The sequence below is a fragment of the Bombus huntii genome, unplaced genomic scaffold (assembly GCF_024542735.1).
Source record: "Bombus huntii isolate Logan2020A unplaced genomic scaffold, iyBomHunt1.1 ctg00000066.1, whole genome shotgun sequence".
In the NCBI taxonomy this organism is placed as follows: domain Eukaryota; kingdom Metazoa; phylum Arthropoda; class Insecta; order Hymenoptera; family Apidae; genus Bombus; species Bombus huntii.
The window spans coordinates 826,085-853,389 of record NW_026099325.1 but is presented as its reverse complement, the minus strand read 5'-3'; the positions used below and the strand labels follow the sequence as shown (position 1 = coordinate 853,389).

The 27,305-nt window shown below is 35.8% G+C and overlaps 2 long non-coding RNA genes across 2 annotated transcripts; both read right to left on the bottom strand.

Moving 5' to 3' along the window:
• Positions 1 to 482: 482 nt before the first annotated feature.
• On the bottom strand, positions 483 to 27,305 carry LOC126876154 (uncharacterized). Its single transcript, XR_007693961.1, has 3 exons — positions 26,356 to 27,305; positions 13,388 to 13,833; positions 483 to 840 (listed from the first exon to the last, which is right to left on the bottom strand). It is a non-coding gene; the product is annotated as an uncharacterized LOC126876154 (long non-coding RNA).
• LOC126876144 (uncharacterized) lies at positions 1,173 to 10,304 on the bottom strand. The gene is made up of 3 exons (XR_007693951.1): positions 9,898 to 10,304; positions 7,571 to 9,232; positions 1,173 to 1,286 (listed from the first exon to the last, which is right to left on the bottom strand). It is a non-coding gene; the product is annotated as an uncharacterized LOC126876144 (long non-coding RNA).

Below are 27,305 nucleotides of genomic sequence, written 5' to 3'. Positions count from 1 at the left end.
AACTGCCTGTAGCTGTTTAGCTGTACGCGACGAGTATAATTATTTCGGGTACTCCTCCAGTACAAAACAGACACCCAAACGACATTATTTCAACACAAAAATATTTAAAACAATAGTTATAAAAGCATGATACTTAATACCGCGCTTGACATCAGGTATAATAAAAATAAATTTCTTCAAAAAAATTTCAAGTTAAATCTTAAGCTTGTGTAATTATATCAAACTTGTTCAATTGACAATGAGCAATTTCCATCGTGTTTTGACAACTGACTCATCGCTGATGTATTTCCTCGGAATCGAAAAAGGAATGTGCATAATTTTGTCCTCCGTCAACACTCAAAATATTATCTGCATGTTATACTCAGGGATTCAATTTTATATTACGTTGCCTCATGTTCCATCACTGCTTTCCTACTATCAGTCACTTGAACGGTAATATAAACCAGTCTTTTATTTCCTATACTATTCCGCATAACATTTATCAGGAACAATACATTTTATTTGTTAATCTAACTAGATGCGAAGTTCCTCATTTGTCCTAATATCAATCAATGAATAAGTGAATTGAAATCTGTGAAAATAATGTAAAATCGGAAAATAAGGATAGAAATCTTTTCCCGATTACTTACAATTTATTAATATTAAATTGAATATACAAATATAAATTGGACAGGAAACGATATTTATTTAACGGAAACTAAATGCAATACTCGTATCTATATCAAACAACTTTACAGTTATTTGACCACTCTCGTCACAACGAATCTAACACACACACACTCTCTCTCTCTCTAACAACTCTATCAATTCTCACGACTCTACTCTTCGACGACTCGATACCTCTAACGACTCTACTCTTCGACGACTCAATTAGCTCTGATTCTCGCAACACGCACACTTTTCGACTCGCCTTGCGTAGCGAAACCGTCCTTCTTCTAACGTTGTCTATTGTTTCCCTCATACCTATGTAAGAACTACCAACTACGTGCCTTTATTCACGTAGGCACTCTTGCATGTAAACGAAGTACAGAAACACGACGTACACGGTTTCTCTATTTTCAACTGATTTCTAATTCGAATTACTTTACGATATTACAATAAGTATCTAGTAATACGACTTCCGAACCTACGTAATTATTGCAATGATTGTTAAATTTCAAAGACATTTCCTATCCATGTTAAACATATTACGTATATGTGCGTGTCTATTATTTCGATTAGTTGCTCTACTTGCGGTAGTTCGCCATTCTGGACCATCTAGACTCAACAAAGATGCATTCAATTTACTCCATACCTCAAAAAGCTCTGTAGCGGCATAAGAGTTAGAATTTGCTTCAAACCATGTTGTTGTTTTGCTTCGGAATATCGAGAGGAATTGTAAGGAATTATAAACTCCGGGGAAAACAATGGTGCCGCTACGTGTAACCGTAAAACAAGACGAATTTGTATCTTTTGACCTTCTTCTGACGATTATGACTAAACGAACGTGATCGCAAACGATTCAGTATAAACTGTGACTAAACGTCTGTATAGATATCGTTTCGCGACAAGATCTGTTTTAAATACACTAACGAGTACACATATTGGTAGTCTCATTATTCGATCCCCTACAGCTCTTATTAAGGAAGATAGAGGCCTGTGACATTATTCAGCTTGGCCAACATTGAACAGGGCATATTGATAAGCCAGAGTAACTAACATACAACCTTTTTTTTTTTTTTTTTTTTTTTACGTGGAGAAATCCTCATGGACACTCCGCTGTTGCAGTAATTGCGTAACAGCAGAGTAGTGTCGGACTCTTACCGACTAAAACTCCACGATGACCACCCGACGCGTATGACAGAGGTGCTCCAGGATTCTCTTATGAATTAACTTCAGTTGCACCCCCTTCACGCGTTCTCTAGTTCTAGCCAGTCCTAATATTTCCTGACTATTGAATTGGCGTTAGGGGGGGGCCATTACCCCTAGCGCTGTCTCTCCTTATTGATATTCACCGGGTTCATGGGTTCATATTCATGGGAGTTGTCTTGTGTGCTTCGACAACTCCCATACAACCTGGTGGTACAAGCTATGAAAAAACTTTCCCGGACATAAGAAAACACATTTGCCCAGATAACGTACGAAAGGTATTAGAGCCCACCAAATAAGATTTGCTACAATTAGCTGTAGTTCGTCACAATAAGCCTATGAGTATCGCGCGTCAGACGATTTTCGAATTAGTTGATGCTTGGATGTTCAAGATACGGAAGTGTGGAGAGATGAGACGTTTATGTACAACTTGATCATGGTGCAACCCATTCGTCAGCCAGAAAACTTCATGCACGATTTTCTAAAAAGAAACACATTTCCCCCCTTCCTTATGCCGTACCAATCCTCTCTCGTCGCTCCTTATCTCATACACAGACAGGCCAAATAATGTTGCCGATGACGGCCAACAGCCTGGGTACATGTACGGGTCTCTTGCCTGCGACAGAATTTTGTTATGTGTAGTATGCGGGGCAGAAAAGCACTTTTGCCATTAATATGAACTAGAAGATTGCAGAAAAATTGTAAACATTTTCCAAATTTTATTAATTTCATTTCATTTCTTAAAGTCTACAAAACTGTTAATCAACATTAAGCAAATATACAAAATCTTGACGTACAGAATAATGGAGCGAATATTAGAAACGATACTACTAAATCTACAAGCTAAAATGTACTATACAAATTTTCTTTAAAATATAAGACATGCAAAGTATATATTTCTGAAATTAAAAAATATCGGATCAAACACTCTTCGAACATACTTCGAACGCTCATTATTACGTATATTACCAAACCAATGCATACAATATAATATATAAACTAAGCCAACGAAAGGCGCAGAGACTGGAGAACATGGGGTCCCCGAGCGTGCAGTACGCTTCAGCATCGTTGCGAACACCAACTCCCTCCGCTTGTCCCAATGCCATCTCGAACGGTGAGACTGCAACCAGAAAATATCCATATATACATCAAGATAGTAATGCAATTTCTATTCTTGCAGCACCGACGTAATACGCGGTGCTCCGTAATCGCTCGAGATTCCATATAGTTGTTGAAATTTCTACGCATTTGGTAGATAAAACGTTGCGAGAAATCCTCTTGTCACAGTTAGGTCTTCCAAACCTGATCGCTTGCATTTTTCCCGCTACTTCAGCGTTGCAACGTTACTTTTATTTCTGCCAACTTAGACACGACATCGTCTGAACTGCCCAATTCAGGACACGATGGCTCCTCCCGGGGATTCTGTTGAGACGATCCCGGATTTTCCGTGTCCTCACCATTGTAGAGCTCATAATTTGTATAATTTACCTTCTTCTTCAAGCATTGTTTTTTAAATTTCTGCCATTTTGAAGCTGCTGATAATCGCCGGATGCGTAAATCATTTTTAGCTTTGGAAAGAGCGCACGTCAGCATTGCTTCAATCCGTAAATCGCGTCTGCGCTTTCGGCGACACTTTGATCTTTTGCGGCGAACTTCGTCAATCCAAGTTAGTAACCGTTCAGTTTCTGGCTTGTCGGCGTTAGTTTTCGAAAGTCCCTTCTTTGTCCTCGCCATGCTTTCTCAATTATTTCACCTAATTATTGAGTAAGTAAAAAGTATACCAACCTGTATCCGGCTCCTGTTTGTTGTAGAACAATACAGAAGAGATTCACACAACTGCACACAAAGGATTTGAAACCACCGAGCAAAACACCCTCCTCACAGCACAGTCGTAAGATGACTAAGGGAAGTCTACGCTGCGCGTCTGAAGTCCGCTGTCTATACCCCCTCCTCTGTCTTTATGACGTAGTCTTACGCGCGAAAATGGAAACTAGTTCCGTGTAAAATCTTACGTTGGCCTTACATTCTCAGAAATTTTGAAAAATTCTTTAATCCAATTAATTTTTAAATATATGTGCGACAATTTTAATGCTAAATTTTATATATTTTGTACATTATATTAAAATTCTTCATTTACAGGAAATAATCAATAGCGTATGAAGGTGTACTGCACGTATTATTTGGCACGTACATTAATGTTGATGCAAGAATAATTATTCCAATGATTTTAGGTTACACACATAATAGATAAAGTAGGCTGTAGACTATGAAATTCGTATGAAATAAGCAGAGAATAGTAACTAAATAAATGTATATGTATATCGAACATAAATCTTGTAAAAATAATATATTAAATTACATTCAAATCAAATATATAAACAAGATCTGTTGACTTTTAATTATTTTTTTGAAGCACTAGTATCAAATAAAATTGCGTCATATAAAAATGTCATCCCGAAACACAGTTTAACGTGATACAATTGTATTACTTTAATTTAAGCAGAAAATATCTAATCATATTTAACAATTTTGAAAAACATACCTCTACTAAACTATCATTATCTTTTCCTATACCATCGGCAAGGCCCTGAACAGCAAGCAGTTCAGCGGTTGTTAAATAACTAGCCAATTGTTCTCGAACTACATTTACTTCTCCCTGATACATAAAATCAACCAATGCAGCCTAATCATCGAATTTTACATTATTATTATATATTATAACAGGATGCTGACATGGATTTTCGTAAAATAGAATAAGTATCATTTACAAAATATATGTTAACAGTAACAAATTATTAAATTCTTAATTTCACTTTACCTTAAATAAATCTCTAAAATATGTACTACATGCAGATAATAGCAGTTTGTCTGCTCTTATTCCTTTTTCCTTCGCAGCTTAAATTTACATCAACGAGATCTTCTTCGGTTCTCAGCGTATCAAAAGCACAAGTAATATGTTTTAAGTAATTATTCCACCTAAGAGAAAACTGTTTAATCCGTAAAACAATTATATTAAATTTGCAATTTTCAATCTGAAAAACATTTGACTTCAATGAGTATATTTTGATTTTTACCTGCCGGAAAACTGATGGAACAAAAATTTGTTACAACTATCATGTACTTATGTAATTAAAACAAGACAAAGCTTTTATAAATATAAAAATTGTCATAAATATTTTGACGCAACGCATTTGAACATTTTATGACTCATTGTATTAACACCACATTATTTCTTTTTTTGCGAGTATAATAAAAGCAATAATATTTAAACAATACATACTTGTTTAGATGCCTTTCGCAATATGACTTTCCCATAGAGCAGGTGGCTTATTACAAAATTCACGTCATAAATGTAATTTTCTTCAACTTCCAAAGCAAAAGTTATAAGTGTCCACCCAGGAATACCCAACATTTTGAAACACTTAAATAATACAAATTTCATATTTGGGTATTACATATTTCTAACAATTGAACACTACCATGCTTACCATGCTTTCATTAGCATGCTTAAAATGACTTTATATTGAAATTATTTGTATGGTATGCCCATTTCCTTATCACCCTTTATTTTTCTTTCTCCTTCTGCAGAAGAGTTAAGACTATTTGTATCCTCCCTATATTTGTCTATTATACATCCTACATACTTTCGCAAATAACAAAAAATAGCAAGGTCAGATATAGCTTCAATGTATACGGTCATCACAATGAAATGTGAATTACCTTCGGCAGATCTAAAATATTAAACGTGAAACGATGATCTTAATTTGGAATAGATTATAGATACACAATCTGTTCGTTTTTTCCTTTCTTAGCAATGATCTGTTCCATTGTCAAACAAGTATTTCACTCCGTAGCCGGATGAAATGCAAATTTATATCGTATTATGCTTATCATTATACTGCAAGTACTTTGAATCACTGAAATTGCAGAACCATTTCCTGTTATTGAATGCAAAACATACAGCACGAACACGTTTTCCATTATCAAAAAACGCCATACAAATGTCTCATCCATTGTATTAAAGTGATAAGAGATAGACACAGCACCAAGCCTGCAGCTTATAATACAACAATTTGCACCAGTTTCTCAATTTTCCCCAATTATATTCAATGTTTACAATAATTATCCTTCATATAAAATTGTTACCTTTATCCAGTGCATACCACCTCTCTCCCCCTCTTTAAAAATATGACCTTTTTCAACTTAATGTCTCCCAAAAACGGATTTAGCAGAAAGTATACGACATATATAACGATCCAATTAGAAACTACCAGAGCATGTGTATTTTAAGCGGATCTTTAAACGTCGATTAAACGCGTTCTCTATCCAATCCTGGCTGAAACATAATTACTCGCACCCCCAGTAACCCACCTCTAAGTCATTCCAATCAACGTACCATGCAAACACGAATCCAACGCGTTCCAGGAATACAAACAACTGCCTGTAGCTGTTTAGCTGTACGCGACGAGTATAATTATTTCGGGTACTCCTCCAGTACAAAACAGACACCCAAACGACATTATTTCAACACAAAAATATTTAAAACAATAGTTATAAAAGCATGATACTTAATACCGCGCTTGACATCAGGTATAATAAAAATAAATTTCTTCAAAAAAATTTCAAGTTAAATCTTAAGCTTGTGTAATTATATCAAACTTGTTCAATTGACAATGAGCAATTTCCATCGTGTTTTGACAACTGACTCATCGCTGATGTATTTCCTCGGAATCGAAAAAGGAATGTGCATAATTTTGTCCTCCGTCAACACTCAAAATATTATCTGCATGCTATACTCAGGGATTCAATTTTATATTACGTTGCCTCATGTTCCATCACTGCTTTCCTACTATCAGTCACTTGAACGGTAATATAAACCAGTCTTTTATTTCCTATACTATTCCGCATACCATTTATCAGGAACAATACATTTTATTTGTTAATCTAACTAGATGCGAAGTTCCTCATTTGTCCTAATATCAATCAATGAATAAGTGAATTGAAATCTGTGAAAATAATGTAAAATCGGAAAATAAGGATAGAAATCTTTTCCCGATTACTTACAATTTATTAATATTAAATTGAATATACAAATATAAATTGGACAGGAAACGATATTTATTTAACGGAAACTAAATGCAATACTCGTATCTATATCAAATAACTTTACAGTTATTTGACCACTCTCGTCACAACGAATCTAACACACACACACTCTCTCTCTCTCTAACAACTCTATCAATTCTCACGACTCTGCTCTTCGACGACTCGATACCTCTAACGACTCTACTCTTCGACGACTCAATTAGCTCTGATTCTCGCAACACGCACACTTTTCGACTCGCCTTGCGTAGCGAAACCGTCCTTCTTCTAACGTTGTCTATTGTTTCCCTCATACCTATGTAAGAACTACCAACTACGTGCCTTTATTCACGTAGGCACTCTTGCATGTAAACGAAGTACAGAAACACGACGTACACGGTTTGTCTATTTTCAACTGATTTCTAATTCGAATTACTTTACGATATTACAATAAGTATCTAGTAATACGACTTCCGAACCTACGTAATTATTGCAATGATTGTTAAATTTCAAAGCAATTTCCTATCCATGTTAAACATATTACGTATATGTGCGTGTCTATTATTTCGATTAGTTGCTCTACTTGCGGTAGTTCGCCATTCTGGACCATCTAGACTCAACAAAGATGCATTCAATTTACTCCATACCTCAAAAAGCTCTGTAGCGGCATAAGAGTTAGAATTTGCTTCAAACCATGTTGTTGTTTTGCTTCGGAATATCGAGAGGAATTGTAAGGAATTATAAACTCCGGGGAAAACAATGGCGCCGCTACGTGTAACCGTAAAACAAGACGAATTTGTATCTTTTGACCTTCTTCTGACGATTATGACTAAACGAACGTGATCGCAAACGATTCAGTATAAACTGTGACTAAACGTCTGTATAGATATCGTTTCGCGACAAGATCTGTTTTAAATACACTAACGAGTACACATATTGGTAGTCTCATTATTCGATCCCCTACAGCTCTTATTAAGGAAGATAGAGGCCTGTGACATTATTCAGCTTGGCCAACATTGAACAGGGCATATTGATAAGCCAGAGTAACTAACATACAACCTTTTTTTTTTTTTTTTTTTTTTTTTTACGTGGAGAAATCCTCATGGACACTCCGCTGTTGCAGTAATTGCGTAACAGCAGAGTAGTGTCGGACTCTTACCGACTAAAACTCCACGATGACCACCCGACGCGTATGACAGAGGTGCTCCAGGATTCTCTTATGAATTAACTTCAGTTGCACCCCCTTCACGCGTTCTCTAGTTCTAGCCAGTCCTAATATTTCCTGACTATTGAATTGGCGTTAGGGGGGGCCATTACCCCTAGCGCTGTCTCTCCTTATTGATATTCACCGGAGGCTTGTCTTGTGTGCTTCGACAACTCCCATACAACCTGGTGGTACAAGCTATGAAAAAACTTTCCCGGACATGAGAAAACACATTTGCCCAGATAACGTACGAAAGGTATTAGAGCCCACCAAATAAGATTTGCTACAATTAGCTGTAGTTCGTCACAATACGCCTATGAGTATCGCGCGTCAGACGATTTTCGAATTAGTTGATGCTTGGATGTTCAAGATACGGAAGTGTGGAGAGATGAGACGTTTATGTACAACTTGATCATGGTGCAACCCATTCGTCAGCCAGAAAACTTCATGCACGATTTTCTAAAAAGAAACACATTTCCCCCCTTCCTTATGCCGTACCAATCCTCTCTCGTCGCTCCTTATCTCATACACAGACAGGCCAAATAATGTTGCCGATGACGGCCAACAGCCTGGGTACATGTACGGGTCTCTTGCCTGCGACAGAATTTTGTTATGTGTAGTATGCGGGGCAGAAAAGCACTTTTGCCATTAATATGAACTAGAAGATTGCAGAAAAATTGTAAACATTTTCCAAATTTTATTAATTTCATTTCATTTCTTAAAGTCTACAAAACTGTTAATCAACATTAAGCAAATATACAAAATCTTGACGTACAGAATAATGGAGCGAATATTAGAAACGATACTACTAAATCTACAAGCTAAAATGTACTATACAAATTTTCTTTAAAATATAAGACATGCAAAGTATATATTTCTGAAATTAAAAAATATCGGATCAAACACTCTTCGAACATACTTCGAACGCTCATTATTACGTATATTACCAAACCAATGCATACAATATAATATATAAACTAAGCCAACGAAAGGCGCAGAGACTGGAGAACATGGGGTCCCCGAGCGTGCAGTACGCTTCAGCATCGTTGCGAACACCAACTCCCTCCGCTTGTCCCAATGCCATCTCGAACGGTGAGACTGCAACCAGAAAATATCCATATATACATCAAGATAGTAATGCAATTTCTATTCTTGCAGCACCGACGTAATACGCGGTGCTCCGTAATCGCTCGAGATTCCATATAGTTGTTGAAATTTCTACGCATTTGGTAGATAAAACGTTGCGAGAAATCCTCTTGTCACAGTTAGGTCTTCCAAACCTGATCGCTTGCATTTTTCCCGCTACTTCAGCGTTGCAACGTTACTTTTATTTCTGCCAACTTAGACACGACATCGTCTGAACTGCCCAATTCAGGACACGATGGCTCCTCCCGGGGATTCTGTTGAGACGATCCCGGATTTTCCGTGTCCTCACCATTGTAGAGCTCATAATTTGTATAATTTACCTTCTTCTTCAAGCATTGTTTTTTAAATTTCTGCCATTTTGAAGCTGCTGATAATCGCCGGATGCGTAAATCATTTTTAGCTTTGGAAAGAGCGCACGTCAGCATTGCTTCAATCCGTAAATCGCGTCTGCGCTTTCGGCGACACTTTGATCTTTTGCGGCGAACTTCGTCAATCCAAGTTAGTAACCGTTCAGTTTCTGGCTTGTCGGCGTTAGTTTTCGAAAGTCCCTTCTTTGTCCTCGCCATGCTTTCTCAATTATTTCACCTAATTATTGAGTAAGTAAAAAGTATACCAACCTGTATCCGGCTCCTGTTTGTTGTAGAACAATACAGAAGAGATTCACACAACTGCACACAAAGGATTTGAAACCACCGAGCAAAACACCCTCCTCACAGCACAGTCGTAAGATGACTAAGGGAAGTCTACGCTGCGCGTCTGAAGTCCGCTGTCTATACCCCCTCCTCTGTCTTTATGACGTAGTCTTACGCGCGAAAATGGAAACTAGTTCCGTGTAAAATCTTACGTTGGCCTTACATTCTCAGAAATTTTGAAAAATTCTTTAATCCAATTAATTTTTAAATATATGTGCGACAATTTTAATGCTAAATTTTATATATTTTGTACATTATATTAAAATTCTTCATTTACAGGAAATAATCAATAGCGTATGAAGGTGTACTGCACGTATTATTTGGCACGTACATTAATGTTGATGCAAGAATAATTATTCCAATGATTTTAGGTTACACACATAATAGATAAAGTAGGCTGTAGACTATGAAATTCGTATGAAATAAGCAGAGAATAGTAACTAAATAAATGTATATGTATATCGAACATAAATCTTGTAAAAATAATATATTAAATTACATTCAAATCAAATATATAAACAAGATCTGTTGACTTTTAATTATTTTTTTGAAGCACTAGTATCAAATAAAATTGCGTCATATAAAAATGTCATCCCGAAACACAGTTTAACGTGATACAATTGTATTACTTTAATTTAAGCAGAAAATATCTAATCATATTTAACAATTTTGAAAAACATACCTCTACTAAACTATCATTATCTTTTCCTATACCATCGGCAAGGCCCTGAACAGCAAGCAGTTCAGCGGTTGTTAAATAACTAGCCAATTGTTCTCGAACTACATTTACTTCTCCCTGATACATAAAATCAACCAATGCAGCCTAATCATCGAATTTTACATTATTATTATATATTATAACAGGATGCTGACATGGATTTTCGTAAAATAGAATAAGTATCATTTACAAAATATATGTTAACAGTAACAAATTATTAAATTCTTAATTTCACTTTACCTTAAATAAATCTCTAAAATATGTACTACATGCAGATAATAGCAGTTTGTCTGCTCTTATTCCTTTTTCCTTCGCAGCTTAAATTTACATCAACGAGATCTTCTTCGGTTCTCAGCGTATCAAAAGCACAAGTAATATGTTTTAAGTAATTATTCCACCTAAGAGAAAACTGTTTAATCCGTAAAACAATTATATTAAATTTGCAATTTTCAATCTGAAAAACATTTGACTTCAATGAGTATATTTTGATTTTTACCTGCCGGAAAACTGATGGAACAAAAATTTGTTACAACTATCATGTACTTATGTAATTAAAACAAGACAAAGCTTTTATAAATATAAAAATTGTCATAAATATTTTGACGCAACGCATTTGAACATTTTATGACTCATTGTATTAACACCACATTATTTCTTTTTTTGCGAGTATAATAAAAGCAATAATATTTAAACAATACATACTTGTTTAGATGCCTTTCGCAATATGACTTTCCCATAGAGCAGGTGGCTTATTACAAAATTCACGTCATAAATGTAATTTTCTTCAACTTCCAAAGCAAAAGTTATAAGTGTCCACCCAGGAATACCCAACATTTTGAAACACTTAAATAATACAAATTTCATATTTGGGTATTACATATTTCTAACAATTGAACACTACCATGCTTACCATGCTTTCATTAGCATGCTTAAAATGACTTTATATTGAAATTATTTGTATGGTATGCCCATTTCCTTATCACCCTTTATTTTTCTTTCTCCTTCTGCAGAAGAGTTAAGACTATTTGTATCCTCCCTATATTTGTCTATTATACATCCTACATACTTTCGCAAATAACAAAAAATAGCAAGGTCAGATATAGCTTCAATGTATACGGTCATCACAATGAAATGTGAATTACCTTCGGCAGATCTAAAATATTAAACGTGAAACGATGATCTTAATTTGGAATAGATTATAGATACACAATCTGTTCGTTTTTTCCTTTCTTAGCAATGATCTGTTCCATTGTCAAACAAGTATTTCACTCCGTAGCCGGATGAAATGCAAATTTATATCGTATTATGCTTATCATTATACTGCAAGTACTTTGAATCACTGAAATTGCAGAACCATTTCCTGTTATTGAATGCAAAACATACAGCACGAACACGTTTTCCATTATCAAAAAACGCCATACAAATGTCTCATCCATTGTATTAAAGTGATAAGAGATAGACACAGCACCAAGCCTGCAGCTTATAATACAACAATTTGCACCAGTTTCTCAATTTTCCCCAATTATATTCAATGTTTACAATAATTATCCTTCATATAAAATTGTTACCTTTATCCAGTGCATACCACCTCTCTCCCCCTCTTTAAAAATATGACCTTTTTCAACTTAATGTCTCCCAAAAACGGATTTAGCAGAAAGTATACGACATATATAACGATCCAATTAGAAACTACCAGAGCATGTGTATTTTAAGCGGATCTTTAAACGTCGATTAAACGCGTTCTCTATCCAATCCTGGCTGAAACATAATTACTCGCACCCCCAGTAACCCACCTCTAAGTCATTCCAATCAACGTACCATGCAAACACGAATCCAACGCGTTCCAGGAATACAAACAACTGCCTGTAGCTGTTTAGCTGTACGCGACGAGTATAATTATTTCGGGTACTCCTCCAGTACAAAACAGACACCCAAACGACATTATTTCAACACAAAAATATTTAAAACAATAGTTATAAAAGCATGATACTTAATACCGCGCTTGACATCAGGTATAATAAAAATAAATTTCTTCAAAAAAATTTCAAGTTAAATCTTAAGCTTGTGTAATTATATCAAACTTGTTCAATTGACAATGAGCAATTTCCATCGTGTTTTGACAACTGACTCATCGCTGATGTATTTCCTCGGAATCGAAAAAGGAATGTGCATAATTTTGTCCTCCGTCAACACTCAAAATATTATCTGCATGCTATACTCAGGGATTCAATTTTATATTACGTTGCCTCATGTTCCATCACTGCTTTCCTACTATCAGTCACTTGAACGGTAATATAAACCAGTCTTTTATTTCCTATACTATTCCGCATACCATTTATCAGGAACAATACATTTTATTTGTTAATCTAACTAGATGCGAAGTTCCTCATTTGTCCTAATATCAATCAATGAATAAGTGAATTGAAATCTGTGAAAATAATGTAAAATCGGAAAATAAGGATAGAAATCTTTTCCCGATTACTTACAATTTATTAATATTAAATTGAATATACAAATATAAATTGGACAGGAAACGATATTTATTTAACGGAAACTAAATGCAATACTCGTATCTATATCAAATAACTTTACAGTTATTTGACCACTCTCGTCACAACGAATCTAACACACACACACTCTCTCTCTCTCTAACAACTCTATCAATTCTCACGACTCTGCTCTTCGACGACTCGATACCTCTAACGACTCTACTCTTCGACGACTCAATTAGCTCTGATTCTCGCAACACGCACACTTTTCGACTCGCCTTGCGTAGCGAAACCGTCCTTCTTCTAACGTTGTCTATTGTTTCCCTCATACCTATGTAAGAACTACCAACTAGGTGCCTTTATTCACGTAGGCACTCTTGCATGTAAACGAAGTACAGAAACACGACGTACACGGTTTCTCTATTTTCAACTGATTTCTAATTCGAATTACTTTACGATATTACAATAAGTATCTAGTAATACGACTTCCGAACCTACGTAATTATTGCAATGATTGTTAAATTTCAAAGCAATTTCCTATCCATGTTAAACATATTACGTATATGTGCGTGTCTATTATTTCGATTAGTTGCTCTACTTGCGGTAGTTCGCCATTCTGGACCATCTAGACTCAACAAAGATGCATTCAATTTACTCCATACCTCAAAAAGCTCTGTAGCGGCATAAGAGTTAGAATTTGCTTCAAACCATGTTGTTGTTTTGCTTCGGAATATCGAGAGGAATTGTAAGGAATTATAAACTCCGGGGAAAACAATGGCGCCGCTACGTGTAACCGTAAAACAAGACGAATTTGTATCTTTTGACCTTCTTCTGACGATTATGACTAAACGAACGTGATCGCAAACGATTCAGTATAAACTGTGACTAAACGTCTGTATAGATATCGTTTCGCGACAAGATCTGTTTTAAATACACTAACGAGTACATATATTGGTAGTCTCATTATTCGATCCCCTACAGCTCTTATTAAGGAAGATAGAGGCCTGTGACATTATTCAGCTTGGCCAACATTGAACAGGGCATATTGATAAGCCAGAGTAACTAACATACAACCTTTTTTTTTTTTTTTTTTTTTTACGTGGAGAAATCCTCATGGACACTCCGCTGTTGCAGTAATTGCGTAACAGCAGAGTAGTGTCGGACTCTTACCGACTAAAACTCCACGATGACCACCCGACGCGTATGACAGAGGTGCTCCAGGATTCTCTTATGAATTAACTTCAGTTGCACCCCCTTCACGCGTTCTCTAGTTCTAGCCAGTCCTAATATTTCCTGACTATTGAATTGGCGTTAGGGGGGGCCATTACCCCTAGCGCTGTCTCTCCTTATTGATATTCACCGGAGGCTTGTCTTGTGTGCTTCGACAACTCCCATACAACCTGGTGGTACAAGCTATGAAAAAACTTTCCCGGACATGAGAAAACACATTTGCCCAGATAACGTACGAAAGGTATTAGAGCCCACCAAATAAGATTTGCTACAATTAGCTGTAGTTCGTCACAATAAGCCTATGAGTATCGCGCGTCAGACGATTTTCGAATTAGTTGATGCTTGGATGTTCAAGATACGGAAGTGTGGAGAGATGAGACGTTTATGTACAACTTGATCATGGTGCAACCCATTCGTCAGCCAGAAAACTTCATGCACGATTTTCTAAAAAGAAACACATTTCCCCCCTTCCTTATGCCGTACCAATCCTCTCTCGTCGCTCCTTATCTCATACACAGACAGGCCAAATAATGTTGCCGATGACGGCCAACAGCCTGGGTACATGTACGGGTCTCTTGCCTGCGACAGAATTTTGTTATGTGTAGTATGCGGGGCAGAAAAGCACTTTTGCCATTAATATGAACTAGAAGATTGCAGAAAAATTGTAAACATTTTCCAAATTTTATTAATTTCATTTCATTTCTTAAAGTCTACAAAACTGTTAATCAATATTAAGCAAATATACAAAATCTTGACGTACAGAATAGTGGAGCGAATATTAGAAACGATACTACTAAATCTACAAGCTAAAATGTACTATACAAATTTTCTTTAAAATATAAGACATGCAAAGTATATATTTCTGAAATTAAAAAATATCGGATCAAACACTCTTCGAACATACTTCGAACGCTCATTATTACGTATATTACCAAACCAATGCATACAATATAATATATAAACTAAGCCAACGAAAGGCGCAGAGACTGGAGAACATGGGGTCCCCGAGCGTGCAGTACGCTTCAGCATCGTTGCGAACACCAACTCCCTCCGCTTGTCCCAATGCCATCTCGAACGGTGAGACTGCAACCAGAAAATATCCATATATACATCAAGATAGTAATGCAATTTCTATTCTTGCAGCACCGACGTAATACGCGGTGCTCCGTAATCGCTCGAGATTCCATATAGTTGTTGAAATTTCTACGCATTTGGTAGATAAAACGTTGCGAGAAATCCTCTTGTCACAGTTAGGTCTTCCAAACCTGATCGCTTGCATTTTTCCCGCTACTTCAGCGTTGCAACGTTACTTTTATTTCTGCCAACTTAGACACGACATCGTCTGAACTGCCCAATTCAGGACACGATGGCTCCTCCCGGGGATTCTGTTGAGACGATCCCGGATTTTCCGTGTCCTCACCATTGTAGAGCTCATAATTTGTATAATTTACCTTCTTCTTCAAGCATTGTTTTTTAAATTTCTGCCATTTTGAAGCTGCTGATAATCGCCGGATGCGTAAATCATTTTTAGCTTTGGAAAGAGCGCACGTCAGCATTGCTTCAATCCGTAAATCGCGTCTGCGCTTTCGGCGACACTTTGATCTTTTGCCGGCGAACTTCGTCAATCCAAGTTAGTAACCGTTCAGTTCTGGCTTGTCGGGGTTAGTTTTCGAAAGTCCCTTCCTTTGTCCTCGCCATGCTTTCTCAATATTTCACCTAATTTTGAGTAAGTAAAAAGTATACCAACCTGTATCCGGCTCCTGTTTGTTGTAGAACAATACAGAAGAGATTCCACACAACTGCACACAAGGATTTGAAACCACCGAGCAAAACACCCTCCACACAGCACAGTCGTAAGATGACTAAGGGAAGTCTACGCTGCGCGTCTGAGTCCGCTGTCTATACCCCCTCCTCTGTCTTTATGACGTAGTCTTACGCGCGAAAATGGAAACTAGTTCCGTGTAAAATCTTACGTTGGCCTTACATTCTCAGAAATTTTGAAAAATTCTTTAATCCAATTAATTTTTAAATATATGTGCGACAATTTTAATGCTAAATTTTATATATTTTGTACATTATATTAAAATTCTTCATTTACAGGAAATAATCAATAGCGTATGAAGGTGTACTGCACGTAGTATTTGGCACGTACATTAATGTTGATGCAAGAATAATTATTCCAATGATTTTAGGTTACACACATAATAGATAAAGTAGGCTGTAGACTATGAAATTCGTATGAAATAAGCAGAGAATAGTAACTAAATAAATGTATATGTATATCGAACATAAATCTTGTAAAAATAATATATTAAATTACATCCAAATCAAATATATAAAACAAGATCTGTTGACTTTTAATTATTTTTTTGAAGCACTAGTATCAAATAAAATTGCGTCATATAAAAATGTCATCCCGAAACAACAGTTTAACGTGATACAATTGTATTACTTTATTTTAAGCAGAAAATATCTAATCATATTTAACAATTTTGAAAAACATACCTCTACTAAACTATCATTATCTTTTCCTATACCATCCGGCAAGGCCCTGAACAGCAAGCAGTTCAGCGGTTGTTAAATAACTAGCCAATTGTTCTCGAACTACATTTACTTCTCCCTGATACATAAAATCAACCAATGCAGCCTAATCATCGAATTTTACATTATTATTATATATTATAACAGGATGCTGACATGGATTTTCGTAAAATAGAATAAGTATCATTTACAAAATATATGTTAACAGTAACAAATTATTAAATTCTTAATTTCACTTTACCTTAAATAAATCTCTAAAATATGTACTACATGCAGATAATAGCAGTTTGTCTGCTCTTATTTCCTTTTTCCTTCGCAGCTTAAATTTACATCAACGAGATCTTCTTCGGTCTCAGCGTATCAAAAGCACAAGTAATATGTTTTAAGTAATTATTCCACCTAAGAGAAAACTGTTTAATCCGTAAAACAATTATATTAAATTTGCAAATTTCAATCTGAAAAACATTTGACTTCAATGAGTATATTTTGATTTTTACCTGCCGGAAAACTGATGGAACAAAATTTGTTACAACTATCATGTACTTATGTAATTAAAACAAGACAAAGCTTTTATAAATATAAAAATTGTCATAAATATTTTGACGCAACGCATTTGAACATTTTATGACTCATTGTATTAACACCACATTATTTCTTTTTTTGCGAGTATAATAAAAGCAATAATATTTAAACAATACATACTTGTTTAGATGCCTTTCGCAATATGACTTTCCCATAGAGCAGGTGGCTTATTACAAAATTCACGTCATAAATGTAATTTTCTTCAACTTCCAAAGCAAAAGTTATAAGTGTCCACCCAGGAATACCCAACATTTTGAAACACTTAAATAATACAAATTTCATATTTGGGTATTACATATTTCTAACAATTGAACACTACCATGCTTACCATGCTTTCATTAGCATGCTTAAAATGACTTTATATTGAAATTATTTGTATGGTATGCCCATTTCCTTATCACCCTTTATTTTTCTTTCTCCTTCTGCAGAAGAGTTAAGACTATTTGTATCCTCCCTATATTTGTCTATTATACATCCTACATACTTTCGCAAATAACAAAAAATAGCAAGGTCAGATATAGCTTCAATGTATACGGTCATCACAATGAAATGTGAATTACCTTCGGCAGATCTAAAATATTAAACGTGAAACGATGATCTTAATTTGGAATAGATTATAGATACACAATCTGTTCGTTTTTTCCTTTCTTAGCAATGATCTGTTCCATTGTCAAACAAGTATTTCACTCCGTAGCCGGATGAAATGCAAATTTATATCGTATTATGCTTATCATTATACTGCAAGTACTTTGAATCACTGAAATTGCAGAACCATTTCCTGTTATTGAATGCAAAACATACAGCACGAACACGTTTTCCATTATCAAAAAACGCCATACAAATGTCTCATCCATTGTATTAAAGTGATAAGAGATAGACACAGCACCAAGCCTGCAGCTTATAATACAACAATTTGCACCAGTTTCTCAATTTTCCCCAATTATATTCAATGTTTACAATAATTATCCTTCATATAAAATTGTTACCTTTATCCAGTGCATACCACCTCTCTCCCCCTCTTTAAAAATATGACCTTTTTCAACTTAATGTCTCCCAAAAACGGATTTAGCAGAAAGTATACGACATATATAACGATCCAATTAGAAACTACCAGAGCATGTGTATTTTAAGCGGATCTTTAAACGTCGATTAAACGCGTTCTCTATCCAATCCTGGCTGAAACATAATTACTCGCACCCCCAGTAACCCACCTCTAAGTCATTCCAATCAACGTACCATGCAAACACGAATCCAACGCGTTCCAGGAATACAAACAACTGCCTGTAGCTGTTTAGCTGTACGCGACGAGTATAATTATTTCGGGTACTCCTCCAGTACAAAACAGACACCCAAACGACATTATTTCAACACAAAAATATTTAAAACAATAGTTATAAAAGCATGATACTTAATACCGCGCTTGACATCAGGTATAATAAAAATAAATTTCTTCAAAAAAATTTCAAGTTAAATCTTAAGCTTGTGTAATTATATCAAACTTGTTCAATTGACAATGAGCAATTTCCATCGTGTTTTGACAACTGACTCATCGCTGATGTATTTCCTCGGAATCGAAAAAGGAATGTGCATAATTTTGTCCTCCGTCAACACTCAAAATATTATCTGCATGCTATACTCAGGGATTCAATTTTATATTACGTTGCCTCATGTTCCATCACTGCTTTCCTACTATCAGTCACTTGAACGGTAATATAAACCAGTCTTTTATTTCCTATACTATTCCGCATACCATTTATCAGGAACAATACATTTTATTTGTTAATCTAACTAGATGCGAAGTTCCTCATTTGTCCTAATATCAATCAATGAATAAGTGAATTGAAATCTGTGAAAATAATGTAAAATCGGAAAATAAGGATAGAAATCTTTTCCCGATTACTTACAATTTATTAATATTAAATTGAATATACAAATATAAATTGGACAGGAAACGATATTTATTTAACGGAAACTAAATGCAATACTCGTATCTATATCAAATAACTTTACAGTTATTTGACCACTCTCGTCACAACGAATCTAACACACACACACTCTCTCTCTCTCTAACAACTCTATCAATTCTCACGACTCTGCTCTTCGACGACTCGATACCTCTAACGACTCTACTCTTCGACGACTCAATTAGCTCTGATTCTCGCAACACGCACACTTTTCGACTCGCCTTGCGTAGCGAAACCGTCCTTCTTCTAACGTTGTCTATTGTTTCCCTCATACCTATGTAAGAACTACCAACTAGGTGCCTTTATTCACGTAGGCACTCTTGCATGTAAACGAAGTACAGAAACACGACGTACACGGTTTCTCTATTTTCAACTGATTTCTAATTCGAATTACTTTACGATATTACAATAAGTATCTAGTAATACGACTTCCGAACCTACGTAATTATTGCAATGATTGTTAAATTTCAAAGCAATTTCCTATCCATGTTAAACATATTACGTATATGTGCGTGTCTATTATTTCGATTAGTTGCTCTACTTGCGGTAGTTCGCCATTCTGGACCATCTAGACTCAACAAAGATGCATTCAATTTACTCCATACCTCAAAAAGCTCTGTAGCGGCATAAGAGTTAGAATTTGCTTCAAACCATGTTGTTGTTTTGCTTCGGAATATCGAGAGGAATTGTAAGGAATTATAAACTCCGGGGAAAACAATGGTGCCGCTACGTGTAACCGTAAAACAAGACGAATTTGTATCTTTTGACCTTCTTCTGACGATTATGACTAAACGAACGTGATCGCAAACGATTCAGTATAAACTGTGACTAAACGTCTGTATAGATATCGTTTCGCGACAAGATCTGTTTTAAATACACTAACGAGTACACATATTGGTAGTCTCATTATTCGATCCCCTACAGCTCTTATTAAGGAAGATAGAGGCCTGTGACATTATTCAGCTTGGCCAACATTGAACAGGGCATATTGATAAGCCAGAGTAACTAACATACAACCTTTTTTTTTTTTTTTTTTTTTTTACGTGGAGAAATCCTCATGGACACTCCGCTGTTGCAGTAATTGCGTAACAGCAGAGTAGTGTCGGACTCTTACCGACTAAAACTCCACGATGACCACCCGACGCGTATGACAGAGGTGCTCCAGGATTCTCTTATGAATTAACTTCAGTTGCACCCCCTTCACGCGTTCTCTAGTTCTAGCCAGTCCTAATATTTCCTGACTATTGAATTGGCGTTAGGGGGGGCCATTACCCCTAGCGCTGTCTCTCCTTATTGATATTCACCGGAGGCTTGTCTTGTGTGCTTCGACAACTCCCATACAACCTGGTGGTACAAGCTATGAAAAAACTTTCCCGGACATGAGAAAACACATTTGCCCAGATAACGTACGAAAGGTATTAGAGCCCACCAAATAAGATTTGCTACAATTAGCTGTAGTTCGTCACAATAAGCCTATGAGTATCGCGCGTCAGACGATTTTCGAATTAGTTGATGCTTGGATGTTCAAGATACGGAAGTGTGGAGAGATGAGACGTTTATGTACAACTTGATCATGGTGCAACCCATTCGTCAGCCAGAAAACTTCATGCACGATTTTCTAAAAAGAAACACATTTCCCCCCTTCCTTATGCCGTACCAATCCTCTCTCGTCGCTCCTTATCTCATACACAGACAGGCCAAATAATGTTGCCGATGACGGCCAACAGCCTGGGTACATGTACGGGTCTCTTGCCTGCGACAGAATTTTGTTATGTGTAGTATGCGGGGCAGGAAAGCACTTTTGCCATTAATATGAACTAGAAGATTGCAGAAAAATTGTAAACATTTTCCAAATTTTATTAATTTCATTTCATTTCTTAAAGTCTACAAAACTGTTAATCAACATTAAGCAAATATACAAAATCTTGACGTACAGAATAATGGAGCGAATATTAGAAACGATACTACTAAATCTACAAGCTAAAATGTACTATACAAATTTTCTTTAAAATATAAGACATGCAAAGTATATATTTCTGAAGTTAAAAAATATCGGATCAAACACTCTTCGAACATACTTCGAACGCTCATTATTACGTATATTACCAAACCAATGCATACAATATAATATATAAACTAAGCCAACGAAAGGCGCAGAGACTGGAGAACATGGGGTCCCCGAGCGTGCAGTACGCTTCAGCATCGTTGCGAACACCAACTCCCTCCGCTTGTCCCAATGCCATCTCGAACGGTGAGACTGCAACCAGAAAATATCCATATATACATCAAGATAGTAATGCAATTTCTATTCTTGCAGCACCGACGTAATACGCGGTGCTCCGTAATCGCTCGAGATTCCATATAGTTGTTGAAATTTCTACGCATTTGGTAGATAAAACGTTGCGAGAAATCCTCTTGTCACAGTTAGGTCTTCCAAACCTGATCGCTTGCATTTTTCCCGCTACTTCAGCGTTGCAACGTTACTTTTATTTCTGCCAACTTAGACACGACATCGTCTGAACTGCCCAATTCAGGACACGATGGCTCCTCCCGGGGATTCTGTTGAGACGATCCCGGATTTTCCGTGTCCTCACCATTGTAGAGCTCATAATTTGTATAATTTACCTTCTTCTTCAAGCATTGTTTTTTAAATTTCTGCCATTTTGAAGCTGCTGATAATCGCCGGATGCGTAAATCATTTTTAGCTTTGGAAAGAGCGCACGTCAGCATTGCTTCAATCCGTAAATCGCGTCTGCGCTTTCGGCGACACTTTGATCTTTTGCGGCGAACTTCGTCAATCCAAGTTAGTAACCGTTCAGTTTCTGGCTTGTCGGCGTTAGTTTTCGAAAGTCCCTTCTTTGTCCTCGCCATGCTTTCTCAATTATTTCACCTAATTATTGAGTAAGTAAAAAGTATACCAACCTGTATCCGGCTCCTGTTTGTTGTAGAACAATACAGAAGAGATTCACACAACTGCACACAAAGGATTTGAAACCACCGAGCAAAACACCCTCCTCACAGCACAGTCGTAAGATGACTAAGGGAAGTCTACGCTGCGCGTCTGAAGTCCGCTGTCTATACCCCCTCCTCTGTCTTTATGACGTAGTCTTACGCGCGAAAATGGAAACTAGTTCCGTGTAAAATCTTACGTTGGCCTTACATTCTCAGAAATTTTGAAAAATTCTTTAATCCAATTAATTTTTAAATATATGTGCGACAATTTTAATGCTAAATTTTATATATTTTGTACATTATATTAAAATTCTTCATTTACAGGAAATAATCAATAGCGTATGAAGGTGTACTGCACGTATTATTTGGCACGTACATTAATGTTGATGCAAGAATAATTATTCCAATGATTTTAGGTTACACACATAATAGATAAAGTAGGCTGTAGACTATGAAATTCGTATGAAATAAGCAGAGAATAGTAACTAAATAAATGTATATGTATATCGAACATAAATCTTGTAAAAATAATATATTAAATTACATTCAAATCAAATATATAAACAAGATCTGTTGACTTTTAATTATTTTTTTGAAGCACTAGTATCAAATAAAATTGCGTCATATAAAAATGTCATCCCGAAACACAGTTTAACGTGATACAATTGTATTACTTTAATTTAAGCAGAAAATATCTAATCATATTTAACAATTTTGAAAAACATACCTCTACTAAACTATCATTATCTTTTCCTATACCATCGGCAAGGCCCTGAACAGCAAGCAGTTCAGCGGTTGTTAAATAACTAGCCAATTGTTCTCGAACTACATTTACTTCTCCCTGATACATAAAATCAACCAATGCAGCCTAATCATCGAATTTTACATTATTATTATATATTATAACAGGATGCTGACATGGATTTTCGTAAAATAGAATAAGTATCATTTACAAAATATATGTTAACAGTAACAAATTATTAAATTCTTAATTTCACTTTACCTTAAATAAATCTCTAAAATATGTACTACATGCAGATAATAGCAGTTTGTCTGCTCTTATTCCTTTTTCCTTCGCAGCTTAAATTTACATCAACGAGATCTTCTTCGGTTCTCAGCGTATCAAAAGCACAAGTAATATGTTTTAAGTAATTATTCCACCTAAGAGAAAACTGTTTAATCCGTAAAACAATTATATTAAATTTGCAATTTTCAATCTGAAAAACATTTGACTTCAATGAGTATATTTTGATTTTTACCTGCCGGAAAACTGATGGAACAAAAATTTGTTACAACTATCATGTACTTATGTAATTAAAACAAGACAAAGCTTTTATAAATATAAAAATTGTCATAAATATTTTGACGCAACGCATTTGAACATTTTATGACTCATTGTATTAACACCACATTATTTCTTTTTTTGCGAGTATAATAAAAGCAATAATATTTAAACAATACATACTTGTTTAGATGCCTTTCGCAATATGACTTTCCCATAGAGCAGGTGGCTTATTACAAAATTCACGTCATAAATGTAATTTTCTTCAACTTCCAAAGCAAAAGTTATAAGTGTCCACCCAGGAATACCCAACATTTTGAAACACTTAAATAATACAAATTTCATATTTGGGTATTACATATTTCTAACAATTGAACACTACCATGCTTACCATGCTTTCATTAGCATGCTTAAAATGACTTTATATTGAAATTATTTGTATGGTATGCCCATTTCCTTATCACCCTTTATTTTTCTTTCTCCTTCTGCAGAAGAGTTAAGACTATTTGTATCCTCCCTATATTTGTCTATTATACATCCTACATACTTTCGCAAATAACAAAAAATAGCAAGGTCAGATATAGCTTCAATGTATACGGTCATCACAATGAAATGTGAATTACCTTCGGCAGATCTAAAATATTAAACGTGAAACGATGATCTTAATTTGGAATAGATTATAGATACACAATCTGTTCGTTTTTTCCTTTCTTAGCAATGATCTGTTCCATTGTCAAACAAGTATTTCACTCCGTAGCCGGATGAAATGCAAATTTATATCGTATTATGCTTATCATTATACTGCAAGTACTTTGAATCACTGAAATTGCAGAACCATTTCCTGTTATTGAATGCAAAACATACAGCACGAACACGTTTTCCATTATCAAAAAACGCCATACAAATGTCTCATCCATTGTATTAAAGTGATAAGAGATAGACACAGCACCAAGCCTGCAGCTTATAATACAACAATTTGCACCAGTTTCTCAATTTTCCCCAATTATATTCAATGTTTACAATAATTATCCTTCATATAAAATTGTTACCTTTATCCAATGCATACCACCTCTCTCCCCCTCTTTAAAAATATGACCTTTTTCAACTTAATGTCTCCCAAAAACGGATTTAGCAGAAAGTATACGACATATATAACGATCCAATTAGAAACTACCAGAGCATGTGTATTTTAAGCGGATCTTTAAACGTCGATTAAACGCGTTCTCTATCCAATCCTGGCTGAAACATAATTACTCGCACCCCCAGTAACCCACCTCTAAGTCATTCCAATCAACGTACCATGCAAACACGAATCCAACGCGTTCCAGGAATACAAACAACTGCCTGTAGCTGTTTAGCTGTACGCGACGAGTATAATTATTTCGGGTACTCCTCCAGTACAAAACAGACACCCAAACGACATTATTTCAACACAAAAATATTTAAAACAATAGTTATAAAAGCATGATACTTAATACCGCGCTTGACATCAGGTATAATAAAAATAAATTTCTTCAAAAAAATTTCAAGTTAAATCTTAAGCTTGTGTAATTATATCAAACTTGTTCAATTGACAATGAGCAATTTCCATCGTGTTTTGACAACTGACTCATCGCTGATGTATTTCCTCGGAATCGAAAAAGGAATGTGCATAATTTTGTCCTCCGTCAACACTCAAAATATTATCTGCATGCTATACTCAGGGATTCAATTTTATATTACGTTGCCTCATGTTCCATCACTGCTTTCCTACTATCAGTCACTTGAACGGTAATATAAACCAGTCTTTTATTTCCTATACTATTCCGCATACCATTTATCAGGAACAATACATTTTATTTGTTAATCTAACTAGATGCGAAGTTCCTCATTTGTCCTAATATCAATCAATGAATAAGTGAATTGAAATCTGTGAAAATAATGTAAAATCGGAAAATAAGGATAGAAATCTTTTCCCGATTACTTACAATTTATTAATATTAAATTGAATATACAAATATAAATTGGACAGGAAACGATATTTATTTAACGGAAACTAAATGCAATACTCGTATCTATATCAAATAACTTTACAGTTATTTGACCACTCTCGTCACAACGAATCTAACACACACACACTCTCTCTCTCTCTAACAACTCTATCAATTCTCACGACTCTACTCTTCGACGACTCGATACCTCTAACGACTCTACTCTTCGACGACTCAATTAGCTCTGATTCTCGCAACACGCACACTTTTCGACTCGCCTTGCGTAGCGAAACCGTCCTTCTTCTAACGTTGTCTATTGTTTCCCTCATGCCTATGTAAGAACTACCAACTACGTGCCTTTATTCACGTAGGCACTCTTGCATGTAAACGAAGTACAGAAACACGACGTACACGGTTTCTCTATTTTCAACTGATTTCTAATTCGAATTACTTTACGATATTACAATAAGTATCTAGTAATACGACTTCCGAACCTACGTAATTATTGCAATGATTGTTAAATTTCAAAGCAATTTCCTATCCATGTTAAACATATTACGTATATGTGCGTGTCTATTATTTCGATTAGTTGCTCTACTTGCGGTAGTTCGCCATTCTGGACCATCTAGGCTCAACAAAGATGCATTCAATTTACTCCATACCTCAAAAAGCTCTGTAGCGGCATAAGAGTTAGAATTTGCTTCAAACCCTGTTGTTGTTTTGCTTCGGAATATCGAGAGGAATTGTAAGGAATTATAAACTCCGGGGAAAACAATGGTGCCACTACGTGTAACCGTAAAACAAGACGAATTTGTATCTTTTGACCTTCTTCTGACGATTATGACTAAACGAACGTGATCGCAAACGATTCAGTATAAACTGTGACTAAACGTCTGTATAGATATCGTTTCGCGACAAGATCTGTTTTAAATACACTAACGAGTACACATATTGGTAGTCTCATTATTCGATCCCCTACAGCTCTTATTAAGGAAGATAGAGGCCTGTGACATTATTCAGCTTGGCCAACATTGAACAGGGCATATTGATAAGCCAGAGTAACTAACATACAACCTTTTTTTTTTTTTTTTTTTTTTTACGTGGAGAAATCCTCATGGACACTCCGCTGTTGCAGTAATTGCGTAACAGCAGAGTAGTGTCGGACTCTTACCGACTAAAACTCCACGATGACCACCCGACGCGTATGACAGAGGTGCTCCAGGATTCTCTTATGAATTAACTTCAGTTGCACCCCCTTCACGCGTTCTCTAGTTCTAGCCAGTCCTAATATTTCCTGACTATTGAATTGGCGTTAGGGGGGGCCATTACCCCTAGCGCTGTCTCTCCTTATTGATATTCACCGGAGGCTTGTCTTGTGTGCTTCGACAACTCCCATACAACCTGGTGGTACAAGCTATGAAAAAACTTTCCCGGACATGAGAAAACACATTTGCCCAGATAACGTACGAAAGGTATTAGAGCCCACCAAATAAGATTTGCTACAATTAGCTGTAGTTCGTCACAATAAGCCTATGAGTATCGCGCGTCAGACGATTTTCGAATTAGTTGATGCTTGGATGTTCAAGATACGGAAGTGTGGAGAGA